General features: G+C 35.6%; 1 pseudogene; it reads left to right on the forward strand.

The window, feature by feature from the left end:
• The first annotated feature begins 10,776 nt into the window (after positions 1-10,776).
• LOC148129050 (olfactory receptor 10C1-like) lies at positions 10,777-15,362 on the forward strand (annotated as a pseudogene).
• The last annotated feature ends 1,453 nt before the right edge of the window (positions 15,363-16,815 follow it).

The following is a 16,815-nucleotide window of genomic DNA, read 5'->3' on the forward strand; positions in this document are numbered from 1 at the left end:
TAATTTTCTCAATTTTATTTTAATTATCTCATCTCAATTCAAATCATTGTATTTATATTTTTTGTCTGTCCTGTTTCAATTATCAATTATCTTTTCTCATTAAACAAAACTTCTCCTGTAGTTACTGATTGGAGTATGACGCCTTTATATCTTTTAAGTTTATCCATTTAACTCTTATTTAGCTTCAATATATACCCTAAAGTTATAACATTCAATATAATACATAACTTCCATTCGGATTCTGCTTGGTACATTCTTAAAATACATACTATATTCTTAAAAAAAGAAAAAAATTATAAATGTATGTAATTTAAACAACATATTCCATTCCAATTCAATTCTATCATTAATATTAATATTAATTAAAGTCTTAACTTCTTTAACATTACTTTTCAATTAAATATCATACTTCTATGGGAACAATTATAAGCTTTCCATAATTATTTCCCCCCCTCTTCACTTATATTTTATAAAACATTAACTAATTAAAATGTTCCCGTTCCTTCTTAATTCAATTTTCTCATTTATTTTATTTCACTTATTTTATTAACAAACATTTCACTAAATTACACTAACTATTTTATCTCTCATTTTAATCATACGTTGTTTCCAATTTTCTAAAGTTATTTCTATTACTAATATAACAATACAATCTTATGTACCTTTACAGAATCCCTTTTTCAGTTAGATTTTCACCCATTATCTCTAAATAGGTCCTGTTTCTCTATATCTTGCTCCAGTCCTTTGTAACTTCTTTTCCTTTCCTTCTTCCCTCTCTTCTTCTCTCTCCCCTTTTTACCTCCTTGTCTTTCTACCTCTATTTCTCTCTTCTATATTCTCCTTTTCTGTTGCTTTCCAGTGTTATACTTATTTTTTGAATTATTTTTCTTTTCTTTGGTTGTTTTTTTGTCTTAAATTCTTCATTCTCTTTCCCCCCTTTCTTTTTTCTTTCCCACATAAAATTACTTGTTCATTAAAGATGGCTTCTTCTTTGTCCCAGTCTTCTTGTTTTGCAGTCATTTCTTGTTGTTTCTCATAGTTCCAAATCTCCATTTCTAAGAATTGAAAAACGAAGCCAAAAGAACCCTTCCCTTATTGTGCATCTTCTTTGTACTTTTTAAGTTCCATTTTCAATTCATCCAGAAGTGGTGTCATTGTATAAATTTTTAAACAACCACCAAATTAATTTTAGTCATTCAAATGTAATATCCAAGAATCCAAAGATCACCAAATAATCCAAATACACGCAAGCTGTTTCTTTTTGCTCTTTTTTTTCACTTTCTCTTCCTGGGGTTCTACTGTTTAGTTACAAAGTTTCAGTTAAAATGTATCTTTTAGAAGTCTTATTAAAGTTTTACTGTAGATTCTTTTTAATTCCAGGCAGTCTCCTCCCTCTTCCAGATCCTGCCCTTATTCTTTTTCTCTCCCTTCCTGCTTATGAAAAAAAAAAAATTAGTGTCCAGAAATCTTTATTATCCCTTTGACATTTTGTTTTATTTTCAGCTTAATTGCCTATTGATGTCAAAGCGAATTTTTCCAATTTCTTATTTAAGTCTCTTAGTTGTCAGTATAGGGAAGGAGAGAAAAAAAACAGAAACCTTCGCTGCTTCCGACTCTTCTTTGGGAGCGATGTTATTTTTTTGTAAGTTTAAATTCCAGGGTACCTTTTGTTGTTGTTTTTACAATTTAACCTGGTCGGCCAAAACTTTCACTTCTCATCTTCCTCCTGCACATTCTTTTCCAGTCGAGTTCTTCTTTGTGGTGGCCATTTCTGATCACCGCTGCAACCGCCTTCAGGAAAGGGAGTAATGGCCAGCTGAGGAGGAGAGATGCGGCTCTCCTCAACCCTGCCGGCTGTCTCCCCCCTCTTTGCCACCTCTATGGGGTAGCTTAGCCCCGAAACCAGCCAGCTCGGGGTTCTCCAGCGGTGAGCCCAAACTGAAACCGCGCACGATCGCGGATTTCTGTCTGTCGCTGAAGAGACTTCAAACTGGAAGTTTCAGGAACTTCTGTTTCTGTTGAGGAATATATGAGGTAAAACAGGGCTCACGGCCCATGGGCTGGATGTGTCAAAGTCACGGCCCACGGGCCGCATGCATCACATGCACTGTCTGTCCAGTTTAGTGAAGCTGAAAAAAGTCACAATATGTCATGTAATGATGCCGTGATGATACAAGTTTGACACTCCTGCTGTAACAAGAATCTTTTCAATTCAAATCTCTAACAATAAGTGTTTGTGTGTCTGTCTGTGTGTCTGTGTGTCTGTATGTGTGTGGAGAAAGAGGGAGAGAGAGAGAGAGAGAGTCACAATGCATGCACTGTATATATTAGAGACAGAATATAATTCCTAACATTTAAATCAACTTAGTAATAGGAAAAAGTAGGAGATGAAATATTACATGAAATATTAAGGAAAAAGACAATGGCAAATCACTTCCAAAATCTTGCCAAGAAAACTTCAGGAATTTATCCAGCATCTCTTGAAGACATGCATACAAACTCCTAAACTTAAGAAGCATTACTGACTTTTTTTTACTCTTTAAAGTAGCAATTGTATATTGAAAGGAGTTTTGAAAATCTGGGAGTTTTCAGATTCCACAGGGTATTATCGTCTAGAGACTTCTTCTCTTCCTCCGGGACTTAATTTCTACAGCAGAGAATGTGTCTAGGGTAAATGCTAAGTTAGGAATTCTTTTTAGATGGAGTCAGTTAGGTTTCACTTTAGTTACTCCTTTTATTGAGATCAGCCATGAGGTAAAGCTAGACATCAAGATAAGATTCTGTAGCAAATTTGGTGCTGATGGTGAGAGAAAACTGAAAGCTTCTACAGAAGCAATTCTATATTATATTGTAGGACTGTCATAAGTATTTGACAAAAATCAATGAACCAAGATAATTTGTTTTGTTAAAATAAAATTGCCATTGAAGTACTAAATATTCAAATGGAGAATAGGTGTGCTATGAAATATACAGTATTAGATAAAAATGTGAACACATGGGTAGGGAAAATCATGAAAGGAAATGTCTGGTTGAAAGAAAGGTCTGAATACCAACTAAATCAATTATTTTGATTTTATCCATTTTCTTCTTTGCCCATTTCTTTACTGCAGTTCTCAACATATTTCCTATGATTCACATGAAACCATTGAAATTCATTCAATCCAGAAAGACAACTAATTGGCCATGGACCACAAAAAACAACAACAATCATTTCAAATTTCACATTACTTTCATTGGGTATATAGCAAAGGCAGAAAACATGTCCTACTAACAGCAGATAATACTGGAAAACATAAATTTAGGAGATACTCTGGTGTCTTGTTCTAGGTCACTCTTCCCCAACTTGGTATTTTCTAGATGTCTTGGGAATGGAACAGCTGAGATTTTTCAAATCACATTTCTAAAAAGACTGGAATGTGTGAGTGCACTGGTTTCAAATCAAGCATGCATATAAGAATAAGGAAAAAAGTTACTTATCTCAACATGTGATGCAACTTTGATCCATCTGGTATTAAGCTAATATTTTCAAAGTGATTTTAGGGAAGAGTGCTATTTCACACTTTATTGAGCCCAAATATTCACCAACGTGATATTCCCTCCACATTTTAGTTTTCATCACTAGCCAGACCTTATGTCCTGTAGTTGTTAGCTGTGAGACTCTAAATATTTTCCTCCAACTGAAATTCTCAGCTCTTTGGGGATTTATAGCTACCCAAACTCCAACCAATTTGGCCCTTAGAAATACATAGAGATGCAGTACTAAAACATTAAGAAGACCATAGTTTGGGAAGAACAGGTGTTGGAAACTGTAATTTATTTGCACTTATTTGAACACGTGGGCAAATGGTACAGTGATAGAAAGATTTTCAGATGCTGTTCATGTATTTGTTTCTCATCTGTCTTTCTACTTCTAATTAGGGAGCAATCATTTAGACTCATAGAAGCAAGCCACCAGGGTACCAAACATTCATAGTTCAACATAACGTTAATAGTTTCCCTGTTTTCAGGTTTGGTAAACTAAACATGTGCTTCTCACAAGCATATCACATTTGTTTTTCCTCTCCCAAGTATTCATTTTTCTCTCCAAGTGTTATTTGATTCTTTCTCTTATTCTTCAGAAGCATTTATGGCATTTTTGCTACTCTTTAACAATAGTAATAGTATGTTCAAAGATTATCTTGTCTGGCACTTTTCAGAGATCCCTGTGCGACATTATCTGGAGACATGGTTTTTCCCCCCTCAAGGATAAACTAAGTTAATCTGCACAGTAGAGACTATGGTGTTGCATATAAGATAAATTCAAAGCTAGGACAATGTCTTTTTTAGAGTGTTCAATTGGGTTTCACTCCAATTACTCCTTTTGTTTACATCAATCCTGAATGAAATATAGAGATCAAGGTAAAATTCCATACAGAACATGGTGCTGTAGTGAGAGAAATTGCTCACTGAATATCAGATTCTAATAGTGTAGTTAATTGCACATTATGTGCCAGGGATATTATCCCTGGGTCTAATATTGGCCAAATAAATCTGCTCCCGGAATGATCCATTTTATCCTAAACACAAAATGAATTTTGATTTAGAGCTCTGCTCAATCTCATTGAGGTTAGCTTTTTGTTATCATTTTCCAAAATCAGTAAACCAGCACTGACTGCTCTGTTTTTTAAAAAGAAAACCAGCATTAATGAATAGAAGATTCACTCTGATAATAGAGGACCTATGAATAAATAGCAATGGTTCATAGGTTGGTACTCTGGCTGAAAATTCTGGAAACAGCCATTCCTAAGTATCTGGAAGGTGCTGAGTTAGAGGGAGCTACTTTGATAGATAATGGTTCTTGAGAAAAAAAAGTAATCAAATATTGCTATAAAATTTAAGATCAAATTTCTAAGAAGAGACACTTTCACTTTTTTTCTTATTTTTCTCAGATATGCTGTGCAATTTATTAGTTCTGAAGTTATCCCCAGAATGCCTATACTTCTCTCACCCATCCACTCCCACCTTCCCAAAGGGAAAAATTTGCTGCTTCTTAGGAGTAGTGTCTATCTAATGTAGCTTACAGCTTATATATTTAGGATTTTCCATGTGAAATGTGAAAAGGAATGGGGACATTGTATATAGTTTTTCCCAGATGTATAGCCACTGATTACTGCACATTCCAAGAATGTACATTTGAATGTTTTGTTTGCAAACTGAGAAAAAAAAGTCACAAAACTGATAATATACAGGTGAGAAGCTGTTTGGTTCCCAACATTTAAGATAGTTTACTTAACAAGAGGAAAAATGTAGCAATCCAAATTAGAAATAGGAATATGTACCATACTTTGCATAAATCTCTGAAACAAACAAATGGCAAAGAGACAAGTAGAACAATTATCATGTGAGAAAATCTTCATTGGGACATTTATTGGAAAAATATAATTGGGTTAACTGCGTAGTGAGCAGGGAATCACAGGAAACTAAGGAGGGTGGGACAGTGACAAATCAAGGGGGGAAATACGGTTACTTTCACTTCATAATTTTAATGCAGAACTAAACAATGGATTGTCCAAAGCTTTTTGTTCATGTTCTGAATCAATGTTAGATCACTCTATTATCATCCCAATGCCAAAGAAGCCCTCCATCAAGGAACTGAATGACTACAGACCAGGTGAAGCTAGGCAGAATCACATCTGATACCTGTACAATTAGCACAGCCGCCCCCAAGACTCTATGCTTTCTCCATTCCTCTTGTCCCTAGATACCAATGACTGCATCTCAAACTGTTAAAATACTGAAGTTTGCTGATGACACAACAGTGATTGGTCTCATTTGAGACAACGACGAATCCGCATAAAGATGGGAGGTTATACAACTTGCCTCGTAGTGTAACTGGAACATTGTGGAACTGAACACACTCAAAACCATAGAAATGGTGGTAGACTTTAGAAGAAACCCTCCCAAACTACCACCTCTTACAACACAGTATCAACAGTAGAGACCTCCAAATTTCTAGGTTCTACTACATCACATGATTTGAAATGGATACCTAACATCAAAAACATCATCAAAAAAGCACAACAAAAAATGTTCTTTTTGCGCCAACTCAGAAAGCTCAAACTGCCCAAGGAACTGCTGATACATTTCTACAGAGGAATCATTGAGTCTATCATCCACACCTCTATAACTGTCTGGTTTGGTTCTGAAACCCAACAGGACAGACACAGACTTCAGAGGATAATTAGGACTGCAGAAAAAACAATTACTACCAACTGCCTTTAATCAAGGACCTGTATACTGCACAAGTCAAAAAGAGGGCTGTGAAAATATTTACAGAACCCTCACATCCTGGACATAAACTGTTTCAACTCCTTCCCTCAAAATGATGCTATAGGACACCTCACACCAGAACAACTACACACAAGAACAGTTTTTTTCCAAAAAGCCATCACCCTGCTAAACAAATAATTCCCTCAACACTGTTCAACTATTACAAAGTCTGCACTACTCTTACTGTTAATCTTCTCATCACTCCTTATCACCCATCCCCTCCCACTTGTGACTGTATGACTGTAACTTTGTCGCTTGTATCATTACGATTTATATTGACTGTTTCCTAGTATGGTTTGATTGCTTATTGTACCATATGACTATCATTAAGTGTTGTACCTTATGATTTTTGACGAATGTATCTTTTCTTTCTGAGAGTATTTGCACCGACAAATTCCTTATGTGTCCAACCACATTTGACCAATAATAGTATAGTATAGAATAGAATATTTTCTATTCTATTCTATTCTATTCTATTCTATTCTATTCTATTCTATTCTATTCTATTCTATTCTATTCTATTCTGTTCTGTTCTGTTCTGTTCTGTTCTGTTCTGTTCTATTCTATTTGTTAATTAATAGAATTATAGCATAAGCACTATTTCTACCTACTTTACTTAACTTGCACAGTTCAATGAGATGCCTCCAAAATAAGGACGGCAGTAATAATTTATGTGTATTTTAAATAAATTTAGTATTGAATTAGCAGGCATGGCAGAAACAAAAGAAGAGAATCAAACAGAAACCAAAGAATTCCATTTGATGGGATTTGTAGGACTTGGAGATCTGCAGTTTCTAGTTTTCTGCCATTTCTTAGTTATCTACATTGCTACCAAGGTGGGGAATATCCTCAATTCTGGTGCCTTTGTTCAATCTGTTGATATACAGTCTATGAAACAGGAAAGTAAAAGCAGCCCTTAGAATAGAGTTCATATACGTATATATGAACTTGCTCTCCCCGCTCAACAAAGCCAAAGGAGGGTAAATATTATGCATAAGGGAATTTGGATAGTGAACATTCTACTGTTGACTTGTATTTATTAATATTAATTGTACAAGCTAACTTTGTACAAGCTAACTTTGAATACTGTCAGTAGAAGGCAAAAATGATGAAACTGTGCCTTATTTACTTTAGCCATGTTATGCATGGGGAATTCCTTGGAGAAAATAATTATGTTTGGAAGAGTTAGTGGTAAAATGAAACCAGGATATCAAAGAGCATAAAAAAAACACAAGTAGTGAAGATTGGAAGATGTGGAGAGATGCGGTCCAAAGGATCATCAAGAATCGGACACAACAGGATGGATAACAGCAGCAGCAGCTTGGAAGTTTCCTCAATCTAACCTTTAAGAAATCCAGCATATTTAGAAGAAAAGGGGGAAAACATAGTAGAAATACTTTTTCTTTATGCATCTCTTCCTGGAGTAAACATACTATTATGTGATGAAATATTGCCAAATATATGGTGTCTCAAATGGAACAGATAGAAGCAGATATTGAATTGGTGCTTGTTTTGCAATGTTTAACATTTAAGTGGCTGCACTTTTCAGAGAAGTATGAGGGGAAGAGATAAATAATTTCATGCCATTTCTACAACTGCTTCTCCAACACTAATTGATTCTGAATAGAATTGGCCTTCTTTTATAAAACCCTCCTTAATTGGTAATTATTTCAATTTGAAATGGTTAAAACCATGTTTTGGCATGATTGTATTTTATCTATCCATCTATATGGTGCTAAAACACTTGTATTTTGAATTTACTATGCATAGGTTGTGTCATGAGTTAAGCATATATAAATTTTGTATACTAATAAAACTCTAATTCCAGTAAACTTTAACTGGATGAAATTGTGCATTACAGGCCAAAACTTTTTAAACCAAGGCTTTAAACTTTTTAAATCAAATGAGCTAACACAGAGAATGTGCCCAAAATCCAGAAATCCTTATACCCATGTTACTGAAATTTGGCAAATTTTATACATCATTTTATGAATAAAATATAATAAAGCATTTTATAATACAATACATAATTGTTATAAAACATTTTCTGTGATCAGCTCCTGATGTTTGCTTTATATGGTTTAGTAAGACAAACAAACAAATAAATAAATGATATTTTCAAGCTGACACATCTCTGAATATCCTCTTTTATGTTTACATTTTTCTCCAGTGAAGGAAATACATTAGAATATCTACTCTTTGTTTCCTATGTGAAAAGGAATGTGGATATCTACATATAGTTTTGCTCCATTGAATAACTACTGATTATTGTATATTTCCAGAATAAAGCCTAGTTGTTTTCTTTGGTAGATTTTCTTCAGACAGGGAGAGAAAAAGAAAACCACAAGGCCTACATAATATATATGAGACACAATTCAATTCTTAACATTTAAATCAGTTAATTTAACAAAAATAAAGGAAGTTAGATAATAGAAATGATATACATTCCATATTCTAACTAAGCAGAAAAAAATGAAGGTTCATGCTTTGATTACATTCCTATATGAATAAGGAAAAAGTGAAAAGATAAATAGAATAGTTATTATGTGAGATAATCTGTCATTGGATTTTATTTGGCAGGTTGTGATTAGGATAAGTGAGCATGGAACACACATGGAAATTGAGCATAACTAGAGAGAAGCAGAGTGCAAATGCACATTTTCCTGTGCTCATATATTCAGCAAAGTGACCAGAAATTTCAGCAAAGGACTAATGGGGCAATATGATAGAGTCTTAGGAAAATAAGCAGAACTGGAAATTGATTCTTCTGAATCTAATTTCATAATATTAGTTAATTCAGAAGAAATGAAAGGATTCTCAAAGATATTTGTTTATCTTCAGATGGTGACAATGGCTTTTATTAAGTTGGTGTAATACATTCAATAAAGCATGATTTTCTGGGGATTCTACAATTCTCCTGGGTTCTGACATTTAGAGAGGTATTATTTTCCCTCAGGAAAATGTGCTATGTATACTAGAAATTATATGCTGCTTTATAAATAAAAACCAAATAAGGATGATGCATTGATGCAGTTTGGCACAAACAATGAGCAGCCAGGATTTAGATTAATTACTCAGCCAGATTTAGTGATGTTGATTACTGGTGTTCAAAATACTTTTTGATACTATTTTTACTTTGGCACTGATAGTGATAGAAGCCACAAATCTGCTCACTACAAGAAAAGCTGCCTTCAAAGGTAAGTTATCCTACCCACCTATTTAGAATAGGAAGTAAAACTGTGATAAACTTTCACAGAATAAACTTTCACAGTACTCTCTTTCCCCATTTCAATCGAACTAGCATGACACAAACAAAATGTGGCAGCAGTTGGTGTTTTGAACTATGCCTTATCTTGGAATGCTAAAAGCCATTTTGGCCTGGCACAATACAGAAACACAATTAAATGCCAATTTCTTGGATTTTAAGAAGTCTTTCAATGGTTCATTTTTGAGGCAAAAGGAGCAAAAGAGAGGAACCCCAGATGAAGAAACTGTTTAGTTTATATGCAAATGGCTTTTGGAAGGTTGATATAAGCAATGAAGAAAACATTCAGGAATTAACTTATCACTTCACAATACATGAATTGAAATAGTTAATTCTATATTCTATCATAACTGTAGTTAATGCAGAAGAAAAGATCTTAGTCCACACTCAGAATGAAGTGTGAAGAATGAAGGTTAATTAATATTTCATAATTTCTTTATATTTTATATAAATCATCCTTCAGAATGAAGGTTAATTAATACTTTATAATTAAATTTCACGAAATTCAGACAGACTTCTCCCATATAAACATATTGGGTGCTTGATGTTCCATCTTTGATTATGCCCTGTCATGGCAGTAGATCTGTGCATCCATCATCTCTCTCTGTCTCTGTCTCTGTTTCTGTCTGTCTGTCTCTCTCCCCCTCTCCTTCTCCCTCCTTCCCTCTCTCTCTCACACATCTATCAATCTTCACATACATACATGCATACTTCTTAAATCTATGTAAAAATAGGAATAAAATGAAGAGATCTAATTAGTGACTTCTTATTCTAGTTGAAATTTCAAGCATCTGCAAAGGAGAGTAACTGTGAAATACTCTATGTCCATGGTTATTATTTTAGAAACCATCACCTATTATGTAGGCTTGCATCTAGGAACTTCCACAAAGAACTATTTAGAAACGCCTAAAAACAATAGAGGATCTTTTCCTTACTTATTTACAATGTCATCTGGTCTTCAAGTAATTACTTCTCAAGCCTTCAAAAATAGGACAGTAGTTGTGGTTTATAGCTATGGAGTTTATAGCTATGGAATTGTTCATGGAAAAATTACTTACAATCATCTCAATCATGAATCTATTGTTTGGCATCTGCTTTACAAATGTGTCCTTTGTTTATAAGATCAAATGGTAGGGAATGGGTAACACTTTGAAAATGTAAAATGAATGTTGTGTGCTCTTTACAGGTATGAGCTAGTAAATATGGAGAAAAGAGAACAAAAAAACTTAACAGATATCATGGAATTCCATTTGGTAGGATTTGTAGGACTTGGCGATCTGCAGGTTCCACTTTTCTGCCTTTTCTTAGTTATCTACATTGCTACCATGGCTGGGAATATCCTCATCATTTTGCTTGTTGTTACTGATCCTCATCTTCAAACACCCATGTATTTCTTCCTGAGTAATCTTTCTTGCCTGGAGGCCTGCTACAGTTCTGATATCCTTCCAATGTTGCTGACTAATGTCTTGTATGGTGGGCGGAGACCAATTTCTGTCACTGGCTGCATAATGCAACATTATCTTTTTGGTCTTTTTATAACTTCAGAATGTTGTCTCCTAGCAGCAATGTCCTATGATAGGTATGTAGCAATCTGTAAACCACTGCATTACACAATATTAATGAACAATCGAGTTTGCCTACAGCTTATAGCTGGATCGTGGATAAATGGTTTACTTGTTATGGACATAGTTTTATATTTTATGTGTCAGTTAAAATTCTGTGGCCCCAGTGAAATCAATCATTTCTTTTGTGAATTGAATCCAATAATAAAGCTAGCATGTAGTGATACCCGCTTGATTGAACTTGTCACAATTTTGATATCTGTTGTATGCATCTTGCCTCCTTTTTTCTTAACCTTGTTGAAATTTCCCTCTTAAAATGAAGATATAGTTACGTTATGTGTATATATATATATATATATATATATATATATATATATATATATATATATATATATATATATATATATATTATATATATATATATATATGTATGAGTGTTGCCCACGTCATTGTAGTTCTTTTAAAGTTGTAGCAACGTTTCAGCAGAATCTCATCTGCCATCATCAGGCTTCTGTATTGTGTCCGTCTGTGGGTCAGACTTTTACAGTGGTTTCAGATTTAAATTTGGGGCAGCCTATTGCTGTGCCAGAATGGTTTTTTCTTCATCCTGATTGGTTGGGAGTCTTGGTCTGTGTTTATTGGTCTCGGAGTTTGCTGTGTTCTGCTTGATGGGTGTCTCTGATATCTTCTGTCTGTTTTTTGGCTCTTTTGTATCTTGATTGGCTGGCAGCATTGTGTTACTTTAATGGAGGCCTTTAGTGCAGCTTGGCTTCGGGTAAATGGAGCGGCTATCATTAGTTAGGAAGCTGGGTTTCATCTGGGTGCCTGGTTGGGGTGTGTTTGAGCTGGAGGTATCAGGGGATCTGTTTGTGCCCAGTTGTTTGCCTGGCTTGTGGTGTGGAGATTTTTTGTTTGTGAGTGCAGGCTTCCAAATGATTGACAGCCTGGTGGAATCATCTCTTCTGTTCATGCTTTCTGGTCTTTTTTCAATCTCTATGGCTTCTCTGATGACTCTGTGGCTAGGGTTTTCCATAGTGGCCAGGGTTTTGGTGCCATTGAAGTTGATGCTATGACCTGTAGCTTCCATGTGTTGGACTAGTGAGGAAGTGTGTTCCAGCTTTTTGACTGCATTTTTGTGTTCATCCAGGGGTACTTATTCTTCTATTGGTCTGTCCAATGTATGTGGCCGGGCATGATGCACAGGGGACTTCGTATATGCATTGGTTTTCCAGGTCAATTTTATCTTTGGGGTTGCTAAGGATGGCTGCTATTTTTCTGTCTGTTTTGAAAGCAGTCCTGATGTGATGTCTGTGTAGTACCTTACTAATTTTGTCTGTAGTACCTCTTATGTAGGGCAGGACAGCTGTTCCATAGGTCTGTTCATCTTCTGGGTCTCTATTATGTTTCAGTGTGTTTTTGTGGATCAAGCTGGTGATTTTGCTTTTGTGGAAGCCGTTGGCTGTCAGTACTTTAGTCAGGGTGCATAGTTCAGCCTTAATGTGTGTCTTGTCTGCCAGGCGTTTGGTTCTGGTAATTAGTGTTTTAGCCACGGAGTTTATCTGTGCTGGGTGGTGGTGGGATTGGGCGTTGAGGTAGCGGTTGGTGTGTGTTTTCTTCTGGTATATGGTGTGTCCTAGTGTGTCATCTGTTTTTTTGTAGATTAGTACATCTAGGAATGGTAGTTGTTTGTTTGTTTCTGTTTCCATGGTGAACTTGATTTTGGGGTGTGCGCTGTTTAGGTGTGTTAGGAAATTGTTTAGGTTTTCTTGTCCATGGGGCCAAATCACGAATGTGTCATCGATGTATCTTAACCATAGTTTGGGTTTGAGGATGGCATTGGCCAGGGCTCTGGATTCGAATTCTTCCATGAACAGGTTAGCAATGACAGGTGACAGTGGTGATCCCATGGGGGCTCCTTCTATTTGTTTGTATCTTTGTCCTTTGTATATGTACAAAGGGAAAACTTAAGAAAACATATATATAAAGAACTACAATGACGTGGGAAAATGCCGAACCAAGCCGAACACCATATATATATGGTGTTCGGCTTGGTTGAGTATTTTCCACGTCATTGTGTTCTTTAAAGTTAAGCAACGTTTCAGCAGAATCTCATCTGCCATCATCAGGCTTCTGTATAATACAGAAGCCTGATGATGGCAGATGAGATTCTGCTGAAAGCGTTGCTACAACTTTAAAAAGAACTACAATGACGTGGGAAAATACCCGAACCAAGCCGAACACCATACATGTAAGTACCCGCGAAAACTTAAGAAAAATATATATATATATATATATATATATATATATATATATATATATATATATATATATATATATATATATATATATATATATATATATATAATGTTTTCTGAGGTTCTCGCGGGTATTTGTATGTGGATCTTTGGTTATTCGGGTTTTCTCCCGCGTAAGATTGGAAGTATCTAGGCAACGTTTCGATGAAGTCTCATTCATCATCTTCAGGCTTCTGTCTTCAGCTCTGTGCTTCTCAGAGTGATGTGAGCTTGCAGCTGCTTCTTCCTTTTAACTGCTAGTGGGGGTGTGACTTGATTGGGTGGGGGCTTGGCTGTGTTCTGATTGGGTGGGGGTGTGTTCTCATTGGTTGGGGTTTTGGCTGTGTTCTGATTGGTAGGGGGGTTGGCCATGTTCTGATTGGCTGGAGGTGTGTTCTGTTCAGGTGGGGGCTTGGTTGTGCTCAGGTTGGTCTTAGTTACTGGGGGATTTGAGCTGGTGAGCTGTGATCTTGCTGTTTGGCTTCGAGTTCGTGGTCGTGCTGCATCTTCATGGTGGGGTCAGTTCGCTTCATGTATGGCTCAGAGGGGTTTGAAGTGGGTAGTGATGCAGCTGCAGTGCGGCTTCTGGTCTGTGGTCGTGTCTCATCTTCTGTGTGGGTGTGAGTCTGCTTTTTACGTGGAAGTGTGGTGGTGGCATCTCGTGTGGCCCTCGTGGGTGTGGGTCTGGTGTCATTCATCATGTTAGGTACTCGTCTGTTCATGAGGCGGGTTTCCAAATGGCTGGTAAGCGGGAGGTGTCATCTCTTTTATTCATGCTGTGTGGGAGTTGCCTGATGATGGCAGATGAGATTCTGCTGAAACGTTGCTACAACTTTAAAAGAACTACAATGACGTGGGAAAATACCCGAACCAAGCCGAACACCATACATGTAAGTACCAGCGAAAACTTAAGAAAACAAATATATATATATATATATATATATATATATATATATATATATATATATATATATATATATATATATATATAATTTTTCTTATATGATGTTGCCATGTATTCATAACTATGTTTTTACTTATACCTATTATCTTGTAAGCAATTGACAAATAAAAATAAATAAATAAATAAAAACCTCTGACTGGAGATTTTACAGTATCCTTACCCTGCCATGCCCACCGAGCCATGCCCACAAAACTAGTAGTAATTATTTTTTTTGAATCCCACCATTGGATAGAAGGATCTTCACATGCATGCTTGTCGTTCCTGGCCATAGATTATGCATTTGGACTAGCAGAAGGAGGACTTTATGATAATTTTCTCCATCAAAATTACATTTCAGCTGAGGACTTTGAAATTAGCAGGTTAGCAGGGCAGAAAATCTTCCATGTGCTGAGAAAGTTATTGCCCTGAAATCAGTTTCAGCTTCTTCAATAGAAAATTTGTGTCATGAGTTTCTAAGACAATTGAGAAGAAGTGCTGGGGCTTGAATAATCTCTTTGCACATTTGAGGATTTTTGACCACTAGGGCAAATGGTGAGAGACAAATGAGGATAAGTTTTTCCATTCATCATGCTGTCACTAAAAGAGGCTTAATGCGAAGAAGCATTGTTAAAATCTCTGTCTCCACTAGTAATAGAATAGACTATTTTATTTGACAGTGTGATTAGGCACACAAGGAATTTGTCTGTGGTGCAGAAATTCTCGTGTACATGCAAAGCAAAGCAAAGCAGAACAGAGCAAAACCATCTTATTTGTTCTCCTAATGTCTTTGATCCTTTTTAATCCCCAATGATTTTATTTCCCTAAAAACTTTCTGAACCTGCTCTTCACATTTCATAGCGGTGTCTATTTTCTTTAGCACAATGATGATTGCCTACATATTGCCCAAAATAGATGGATTGTGAGACATCAACAGAGTCTTGTCTCTGTTTTATACAATCCTGACTTCTTTTATACCACCGACAAAATAGGGAAGTAAAAGCTTTAAAAAAACAACACACAGTTGCTTAATTGTATGGAATTAAAAGAGGCACATTGCTGTAGCTTAATATGATAATTTAGGCTGATGGTAGTTTTAATCTAATTCAGTTTAGAATGTTAGTTTTATGTGCTATATTTATCAGCTGTCTCTCTTTTATACAGGCATTTCTGTTCAAGACCTGATATATAACACTTCTGAAACTGAGAATTTTAGGAGGCATTAAAGAAGCCTACTTCTGTTTGGAAAATGTCTTTCTGATTGTAAAAATTAAGGAAATAATTTAATCTAAGAGTTTTATTAGATATCAGGTTTATTAAATATGTAGCTTTTAAAAAAAGAGAAATATATTGTTGTGGATTTCAAATGAGTGACATATGTTTTTAAAGTTCTGTAGCTATACAAAAGGAAAGGCAGAAATATAAACAAGCTGGATGAAGTAACCACTAGGTGACAGTGTAGTCTTGTAAATCTTATTTATAACTCACTAAATTTATTTTTTTGGGGTGAAGTGAAAAAGCATTTAATTAAGTAAAAATGTATTCATAATTCTGTATCAAAGAAATGTATCCTATTGTTTACATGAGGGACTGTAATACACCGACACATTTGATTAATGCTTCTATTATGTGCATATGGCTGTTTTTAAAAAAATGATGTAGTGAGACATGTGCAAATCTGTACATTGGGGAAACAAAACAACCACTTCATAAACACAGGGCACAATATAGGAGATCAAACCCATCAAGACAAGATTCAGCAGTTCATCCACATTTAAAAGATAAAGGCAACAATTTTGAAGACAGCAAAGTCCACGTTTTGGACAGAGAGCTGGTTTGAAAGAGGTGTCAAAGAGGCCATCTATGTCAAAATTGAACATCCCTCTCTCAACAGAGGGGGAGGAATATGAGATCAGCTATCTCCAGTTTACAACACAGTCCTTTTAGCAGTTGCACACCCATTTGACCCTGAGAACACAGATAAATCTCCAAGTGGCCTCAATGAATCTCTAAAAGAATGTAAATAACCAGCTGTCTGCAAGGAATATAAATCCTCCAATTCCCCACCATCCAGTCAGAGCTGAAGAAGCTTCTTGGATGAGAAGTGAAATACAAGTTGCCTCTTGAAAAAAAGCACCTTTGGGAGACATTTATAGAATTAAGAGAAAATGCATACAAAATAATCATATAGTACAAGAAATTGTATACCAATTGTAATTCCTTTTTGACTCTTCTAATATATATATATAATCAGGAGAAATGCTGAGAATAAAACACAACCATATTAAGACAAAAAGTAATAATGATAGATTTTTACCCATATTAATATTTCTGCAAAGAACAATTCAGGGTATAAAGTGGTATTTTGTGTTGCTGGAAGTCCTCATTTGCCTGGAGTCCAGTTTGTGCAGTTGTGGTTTCATTTCTGGAAGGCTTTCCTCCCAG

The sequence above is a fragment of the Notechis scutatus genome, chromosome Z (genome assembly GCF_049901735.1).
Source record: "Notechis scutatus isolate UNSWTSFEM ecotype Mainland chromosome Z, rNotScu1.2, whole genome shotgun sequence".
Taxonomy (NCBI): Eukaryota; Metazoa; Chordata; class Lepidosauria; order Squamata; family Elapidae; genus Notechis; species Notechis scutatus.